Source organism: Macrobrachium nipponense, chromosome 19 (genome assembly GCF_015104395.2).
Source record: "Macrobrachium nipponense isolate FS-2020 chromosome 19, ASM1510439v2, whole genome shotgun sequence".
Classification (NCBI taxonomy): domain Eukaryota; kingdom Metazoa; phylum Arthropoda; class Malacostraca; order Decapoda; family Palaemonidae; genus Macrobrachium; species Macrobrachium nipponense.
In genome coordinates, this window is record NC_061088.1 from 70,835,553 (window position 1) to 70,845,043 (window position 9,491).

Below are 9,491 nucleotides of genomic sequence, written 5' to 3' on the forward strand. Positions count from 1 at the left end.
AGATGCACTCTTCTTCTCTTCCTTATATATATATTATATATATAATTATAATATATATATATATATATATATATATATGTATGTATATATATATATATATTATATAATATATATATATATATATATCTATATATATATATATATAGATATTAAGATATACTAAATAATAAGAATACAAGAGTAAACAGCGGCCACGCTTAATTGGTCCATAAAATGGAATAATCTAGTAGGATTCGGGAACAGCGCTTACTATTAAACTGGATAGATTAGATAATTCCTAATGATTACGTTGATATTATATGATTTTATTATATATATAAAAAAAAACAAAATAAAAAATACTATAAAAATACTGAATAATTCTAAAATAATAAATAATATATATATCTATATATGATATATATTAGTAGTAGTACCTTTATTATATATATATAATACGTAAAGTAGTCATGTGGAATAAGACCCAGATTTTGCTATTATGTTTAAAAACTAAATTTCAGTAATAGGATTAGTAATATTAGTAATTATATTTTTAATCAAATAAAAATTCATAATCTTAATATATATATGTATCTGTATATATAGATATATATTATAATATTATATTATAAATATATACTCCTATATTAATCTGTATCTGTATATATATTATATATATAGATATAATTATATGTATATATATATATATATATATAATATATATATATATATATTATAAATATTATTATAGGAATAATTTATTTCCACATCCGAACCCGTGATCCATTTATATATCAATTCAAGCTACAAATGTCCTTTAATATCTAAATTCACTTTACCTCCCAAATGATATATTTTCATATATGTACCGAAGGGGAATTTTTTAGTTGATAATAATTTCGTCCCCCCATGGGATCGAACCACCGTCCAAGTGGAAGGGGAACGAAATCAGGACAGTCAGTGACGCTATCCAATCAGCCAACAGAGACGCTATAAGTTCATATCGATTCTGACCTTACAAATCACCCTCGATCTCGATGCTTTCGTAATTAGAATCGATATGAAACCCCGTCTACCTATTTAGCCAATTGGAGCATTTGACAGCACGTAGCCTTTTGTTATGAATAATTATCACATCGAACCGTGATCCATTTATATATCAATTCAAGCTACAAATGTCCTTTAATATCTAAATTCACTTTACCTCCCAAATGATATATTTTCATATATGTACCGAAGGGGAACGAAATTATTATCAACTAAAAAATTCCCCTTCGGTACATATATGAAAATATATCATTTGGGAGGTAAAGTGAATTTAGATATTAAAGGACATTTGTAGCTTGAATTGATATATAAATGGATCACGGTTCGATGTGATAATTATTCATAACAAAAGGCTACGTGCTGTCAAATGCTCGAATTGGCTAATATGGTAGATGGGGTTTCATATCGATTCTAATTACGAAAGCACCGAGATCGAGGGTGATTTGTAAGGTCAGATTCGATATGAACTTTTAGCGTCTCTGTTGGCTGATTGGATAGCATCACTGACTGTCCTGATTTCGTTCCCCGTCCACTTGGACGGTGGTTCGATCCCATGGGGGGACGAAATTATTATCAACTAAAAAATTCCCCTTCGGTACATATATGAAAATATATCATTTGGGAGGTAAAGTGAATTTAGATATTAAAGGACATTTGTAGCTTGAATTTATATATAAATGGATCACGGTTCGATGTGATAATTATTCATAACAAAAGGCTACGTGCTGTCAAATGCTCCAATTGGCTAACATGGTAGACGGGGTTTCATATCGATTCTAATTACGAAAGCATCGAGATCGAGGGTGATTTGTAAGGTCAGAATCGATATGAACTTATAGCGTCTCTGTTGGCTGATTGGATAGCGTCACTGACTGTCCTGATTTCGTTCCCCTTCCACTTGGACGGTGGTTCGATCCCATGGGGGGACGAAATTATTATCAACTAAAAAATTCCCCTTCGGTACATATATGAAAATATATCATTTGGGAGGTAAAGTGAATTTAGATATTAAAGGACATTTGTAGCTTGAATTGATATATAAATGGATCACGGTTCGATGTGATAATTATTCATAACAAAAGGCTACGTGCTGTCAAATGCTCCAATTGGCTAACATGGTAGACGGGGTTTCGTATCGATTTCTAAATTACGAAAGCATCGAGATCGAGGGGGGGGGGTGATTTGTAAGGTCAGAATCGATATGAACTTATAGCGTCTCTGTTGGCTGATTGGATAGCGTCACTGACTGTCCTGATTTCGTTCCCCGTCCACTTGGACGGTGGTTCGATCCCATGGGGGGACGAAATTATTCTCAACTAAAAAATTCCCCTTCGGTACATATATGAAAATATATCATTTGGGAGGTAAAGTGAATTTAGATATTAAAGGACATTTGTAGCTTGAATTGATATATAAATGGATCACGGTACGATGTGATAATTATTCATAACAAAAGGCTACGTGCTGTCAAATGCTCCAATTGGCTAACATGGTAGACGGGGTTTCATATCGATTCTAATTACAAAAGCACCGAGATCGAGGGTGATTTGTAAGGTCAGAATCGATATGAACTTATAGCGTCTCTGTTGGCTGATTGGATAGCGTCACTGACTGTCCTGATTTCGTTCCCCGTCCACTTGGACGGTGGTTCGATCCCATGGGGGGACGAAATTATTATCAACTAAAAAATTCCCCTTCGGTACATATATGAAAATATATCATTTGGGAGGTAAAGTGAATTTAGATATTAAAGGACATTTGTAGCTTGAATTGATATATAAATGGATCACGGTTCGATGTGAATATTATTCATAACAAAAGGCTACGTGCTGTCAAATGCTCCAATTGGCTAACATGGTAGACGGGGTTTCATATCGATTCTAATTACGAAAGCACCGAGATCGAGGGTGATTTGTAAGGTCAGAATCGATATGAACTTATAGCGTCTCTGTAGGCTGATTGGATAGCTTCACTGACTGTCCTGATTTCGTTCCCCGTCCACTTGGGCGTTGGTTCGATCCCATGGGGGGACGAAATTATTATCAACTAAAAAATTCCCCTTCGGTACATATATGAAAATATATCATTTGGGAGGTAAAGTGAATTTAGAATATTCAAAAGGACATTTGTAGCTTGAATTGATATATTAATGGGATCACGGTTCGATGTGATATTATTCAAAAACAAAAGGCTACGTGCTGTCAAATGCTCGAATTGGCTAACATGGTAGACGGGGTTTCATATCGATTCTAATTACGAAAGCACCGAGATCGAGGGTGATTTGTAAGGTCAGAATCGATATGAACTTATAGCGTCTCTGTTGGCTTGATTGGGATAAGCGTCACTGACTGTCCTGATTTCGTTCCCCGTTTTTTCCACTTGGACGGTGGTTCAATCCATGGGGGGACGAAATTATTATCACTAAAAAAATTCCAAACCCCTTCGGTACATATATGAAAATATATCATTTGGGAGGTAAAGTGATTTTTTAGATATTAAAGGACATTTTGTAGCTTGAATTGATATATATATATATATATATATATATATTATATATATATATATATATATATATATATATTATATATATATATATATAGGATATATATATAGATATATATATATATATATATTATATACATATATATATAGATATATATATATATATATTTATATATATATATATATATCTATACAAAATATCTAAATATATTATTGCATATATATATATATATATATATATATATAATATATATATATATTATGTATATATATATTAAAAGAAGAAATTAATGTGTCAGTGAATTACGTGGTATCAGCTTTTCTGGCTTGGAGACAGAGCACCTAGAGATAGCTTTCTTGGAAACGAAGGAATTTGATGAGTATGCCCTGTGAAGCCGATGTTCACTCAATCTGTCGCTATGGGGATCTTAGGGTGTGGCGGATGTATACATCCATTTGTGCGTGCATGATAGGTCCAACTGCTCGAGACACTTAAGAGAAAGCACACTTTCTTTTGAGATATGGAGAAAGACGGTTCAGGGGACATCAGGTGCTGGTTCAGATCCCATCAAAAAGGTATGGCACATATTTAAATGACTTAGAAACAGTTGCCTTTGAAAAGAGAGACGTTTGAAGTGTATGCATTTATTTAACATTGTGTGGTGGGGAATATAATGGAAATGCCTCTTTGTTTCAGATGGGTCCCATGTCATTATCCTAGAAACGGGATTCTCTAAATTTGACTATCGAAATGTAGTAGTTGACAATTTGAGATTTTGGGGTGATTACTTAAACTAATTCAGGAGAATAGAATGACAATTTACAGTTCTTTGTGGGTCATACCCGGTTCTTAGATATGACCCTTTTTTTTAATCTCTTTGATCTATTTTATGTTCATCTGGTTTGGGAAATAAATAGCATATTTTTGTATTTATGTGAACTCATTAGCCTAGTTTGACAATGCTTGCAGAGAGAGGACGGGCCGCTAGCAAGAGGTGAGAGTTGCCACTTACATTTTTGATAGGGGGGTGTGGGTAATATATATATATATATATATATTATATATATATATATATGTATGTATGTATGTATGTATGTATATAATGCTCCTAACGTTTGCTCATTCAGAGATTAATAACAGTTTGAAGCTCAATGAACCTCAAACAGAAGTTTCTTTTAATGATAAGCATTACAATGACAGCTCAAGCATGTTTACCCTTAGGGAGTATGTACCATGACATAAAGAGTAGACTGGACCTCGTTATGTGCTCTGCTGTGTACAAACCGCCACTGGCTAATCTCTTTCGAGAATGTCATTGCAATGTTTCTTTCAAGTGGACTCCTCTTTATGTATAAGTGCTATTTGCATTTGTTTACCGTTAGTTTACATTTGTGTGTGTCTGTGTGTATGTGTGTGTGTGTATTCTTGTATGAGAGCTAAAAAGAGTTGCGGCAAAAAAATTTTTTTTCTTAGGTTTCTGTTAAAGAAGCAAGGAACTCATGTTGGTTGGTTTTGAGTGTGTGTGTGTGCGTGTGCTTGTGCTTGTGCTTGTGCGCTTGAGAGAGAGAGAGAGAGAGAGAGAGAGAGAGAGAGAGAGAGAGAGAATATACTTTTATTTTTAAAGTTATGGGGGAGTGAGTTGTTTCGATGAGAAAACAACAGCGACGAGTTTGGCAAGATGAAAGTGAAGAGACGAAGGGCAGTAGAAAGTTCGTAACAAAATAATTCAATAAGACTAATAAATATGTTTAGGGAGAGCATAGTTAGTTATTGTGCTCATTGTTGCCTGAATTTTTGAAATGGTAAGGTTAGGTTTGGTGTCTTCCAAGAGGCAAGACATTCCAGGCGAAAGTCATCATCAACATTCACCAAGAGAATCGTAAAATTCATTGCTTTCGTTCCCATTATTAATTTCTTTGTTTACATTTTGCAATCTTGCAAAAGTCACCCAGGCTTCCCTGATTATCTTCATAAACTATTTTCTAGGTTACAAAAGTCTTTAAAAGAACCAAAGCTGAATACGGGTATTTCTCTAAAAAATATTAACAGCAAAATGTGATTATCATTTAGCAACCTACCAGTGCCTATTCATAGATGTCACTTAGTCCTTTGAGTTTCATCATTAGCATAGGAGATTGTGTAGCCAACGTGTGAATTCCGATTACCCGACGTTTTTGGAGAAACTTCAAGATCGCAAGTGATGCTTTTTGAGAATTGACGTTCGCTCCTGTTCCTGATCTGAAAAGATGACCGGATATTATTGTGGTCCCAGAAAATGGGATATGCGATGTGCGCCGTAGGTCACCAAAAAGCCGAAATCCTCGATAATGATTTCAGATTTATTATTGTACAGGGAACTAGGGCATCCCATGGCAAGGTGACGTTGACTCATTTTCATGGAGAGTTCCCGAGAGGAATCTGGTTTAGAGTAGATTGCTTCTGTTAAAATTAACTTCGCATTAATTAAACATAAATAAATGAATCCTTACATTGTATTTCAACAGACAGATTTAATAGTTAAAGCTTATTAACGACCATCTACTTTGAATCACGTCAGTTACTAAAATACATGACAGTAACGCCTCACCTCAGTGGAATGAAAAGATGAAAAGGTTAAGTGTCAGTAAACTGGAGGTATAGTTCGATCTAGTGGGTCAGTGTTTGGTTGGGAGAACTTTTTGTTCTCATGTTGCGCCGAAAATTATTGGAGAATAGAAGAAAGTAAGATCACTCCCGCGGGACTATATAGTAAAGCGTATTTTGTGCTTTCGCTAGAAGATAGTATTTTTCTCGGGTTTTAGGTATTTTGCATCGTCAAGAAATAGCATAATTGCGTAGGACATCTTGACCCAGTAAGCTCCCAAGCGTATCAGAACTTCCTGGTAAATCCTGCCGGCTCGGAATGAAAACTGGAAGCAGTTCCAGAAAGAATCTGGGAGTGGAATCTCAGTTTTTCATGACATTTGTCATGTTTCATAGCAAGAAGTCGATGCCATGTTTCCAAGTTTTTTTTTTTTTTTATTTATTTATTTGTTTATTTATTTTTTACAATAGTAGCATTTATGTGAGTTTTCGTCCCGACAATGCACTACTATTAATATACGTCATTCTAGCCATGATATTTGCATATCTTCCTTCTCAGTAGTGGAGTTTTTATTCATTTCTGAATGTCCAGAAAGCTGAAGTTCAGAAGCTATAATACCGAAACAAACTATGTTTGTTTTTATTTTTTTATTTTAGTTCAGCCATTTAATGTTATTTTTTTTTCATTTAATCATAGCTCAATTTATTCATCAAGTTTTGTTAACTTGCTTTTGATTTTTATGTAGATCTTCCAAAACGAAAAACTCCAATGTTATTTTCTATCATGTTTTGTTCAGTAGGTCCTCTAACGCCATAGCGGTTGCAGTGTTGTCATTTTTATATGTTGCAGATAAAACTTTTATAGAATCAATTCTGTATATTTCAAGAATCAGTTTGACATGTAAAGGTTGTCTTTTATATTGAAACGTTATTAAAGCTTAGCTTTTGAAGGTAGTCTGTATGAAGAAAAAAGTAATGTGATTTTTTTTATGTAAAGGAGTTTGGATGGAAATATTTAGATGGTACAATAGTGAATATCATTACTCGCATAATGTAATTACAAATGACCAAAGGATGACCTTGGAAGGTGTGAGAGCACCTGGAACGGAAGGACATTATATAATGTAAGAAGCGAGACATTGCATGACAGATAATAAATGTTGTTTTTGATTAAGCTGGCCTTATGCCAGCACGGGCTCTTGCTCATAGAGCAGCCCGTAGGGATAATAAATGAATCGTTCAGTTTTATAGAGGGGCTCGTTGTGCTGCTGATGGACCTTCTGTGAAAGTATTTAAAACGACTAAAGTTGAAGAGATTTCTGCGTCGGGGGTTCAACCACGATTCAGACAAAAAAGTGTGAAAGAGGCTTTACTGAATTACTGAACCACCTCCTTTAATTGCTGAAACGAGAGTTTAGCCACCACATATGCTGGCGTGGACAGCAATTGTTACCAAATTTTGCTTGCAATCTCTGGCTTTCTCATTCTGAAATCTTCCGTCTCATCAACTCTTTTACACCATCTAGTTGACACTATTTAGGTGTCTCGCTTTCCCAGTAACATATATGTATACACATGCACACACACACACACACACACACACACACACACACATATATATATATATATATATATATATATATATATACATATATATATTATATATATATATATATATATGTGTGTGTGTGTGTGTTTTGCCTACCGCAAAGAGAATATGCTGTTGAATATGTTTAATTGAAAAGTAAAGCGTGGAGCCACAATAATTATTGATAAGTGTTTATTGCAGACCACCTATGTACTTTGTTCATGAGGACATGTTTGAGAAGTCACAAGCATTGGGGGAATTTTACCTGGTCGGCTTCCCTAAGAACTTGTTCGAATTTCACTGTAACTAATGGGCTTGTTAATTCAGTTCCTGTCTCTGCCAGATGGATGTGGTTAGTGTAATACTTGAATTTCATTTTGTGTATATTATCGTTTGGATTTGTTCGGAAGAACAATCGGGTGGAGGTGAAGTGGAGAACTGTGCTTCAAGAAAGAAGAGAACAGAAGACCTGAGTTTCGTGAAAACCAGAATTTTCGGTTTCAGAGTCGCCATTAAAAGGAATCGTAGCAGAGCGTGGTTTCGATCCACGGACCTCTGGGTTGTGGGCCCAGCACGCTTCCTCTGCGCCACTCTGCCCTGTGTGATAAATTATTTAGAATATTATATTATTTAATTATGATATGCTTTTTATATATATATATATATATATATATATATATATATATATATATATATATATATATATATATATATATATGCTCTGCTCTGAGTATGTTAGCTATTTTGAATAATATATATAATATATATATATATAATATATATATATGTGTGTGTGTGTGTATAAAATATTAAATAATATAATATTCAAAATAGCTGATGTAGTCAGAGCAGAGTGGCGCAGTGGAAGCGTGCTGGGCCCATAACCCAGAGGTCCGTGGATCGAAACCACGCTCTGCTACGATACCTTTTTCATGGCGACTCTGAAACCGATTATTCTGGTTGTCATGAAACTCAGGTCTTCTTTCTCTTCTTTCTTAACGCACAGTTCTCCCCTTCACCTCTATCCCATTGTTCTTCGGAGCAAACCACAACGATAATTTACACAAAATGAAATTCAACTATTATACTAAGCACATCCATCTGACAGAGACAAGAATTGAATTAACAGGCCTATTGGTTACCGTGAAATTCGAACCACTTCCTATGAAAGCCGGCCAGGTAAAATTACCCCAATGCCTGTGACTTCTCTAACATGTCCCCATGAACAAAGTACATACACCTTCTGCAATAAACACTTACCAACAATTATTGTGGCTTTCCCTTCCATTCAAACATATTCAATATCGCCATTTTCTTTGTGGCAGGCAAAACCGCACAACACCAGATAAACAATTATGACGATTTCGGTCATTATGAAATCTGTGTATGTTTTTGTTGGTTTGAGTGTTCAAAGCGACTTACACACACCCACACACATACATACACACACATATATATATGTGTGTGTGAGTGTGTGTGTGTGCGTGTGTGTGCATACATGTATGTGAGTCCAGAGGTGGCAATACGTACGTTAGTGGTGAAAATGTACAAATTCTGAAGCATTTTTGGGAAAGCGAGAGACTGGAAGATATAATATATATATATATATATATATATATATAATATAATATATATATATATATATATATAAACATTCAATAATATACTTCTTTACCTAAAGAGGTGTGTATCTAGAAAAGAGAATCACCGGTCACTGCCACATTCATAGTTCGATTGTAGATAATAGTGGACGATCGCTGTTTAGAAAACTGCAACATCATGAGTCACTTC

General features: G+C 34.5%; 1 non-coding gene across 1 annotated transcript; it reads right to left on the reverse strand.

Annotated features, from left to right (window-relative positions):
* Window positions 1–8,225: 8,225 nt before the first annotated feature.
* On the reverse strand, window positions 8,226–8,297 carry Trnav-cac (transfer RNA valine (anticodon CAC)). The gene has a single exon. It is a non-coding gene; the product is annotated as a tRNA-Val (tRNA).
* Between the last annotated feature and the right edge of the window lie 1,194 nt (window positions 8,298–9,491).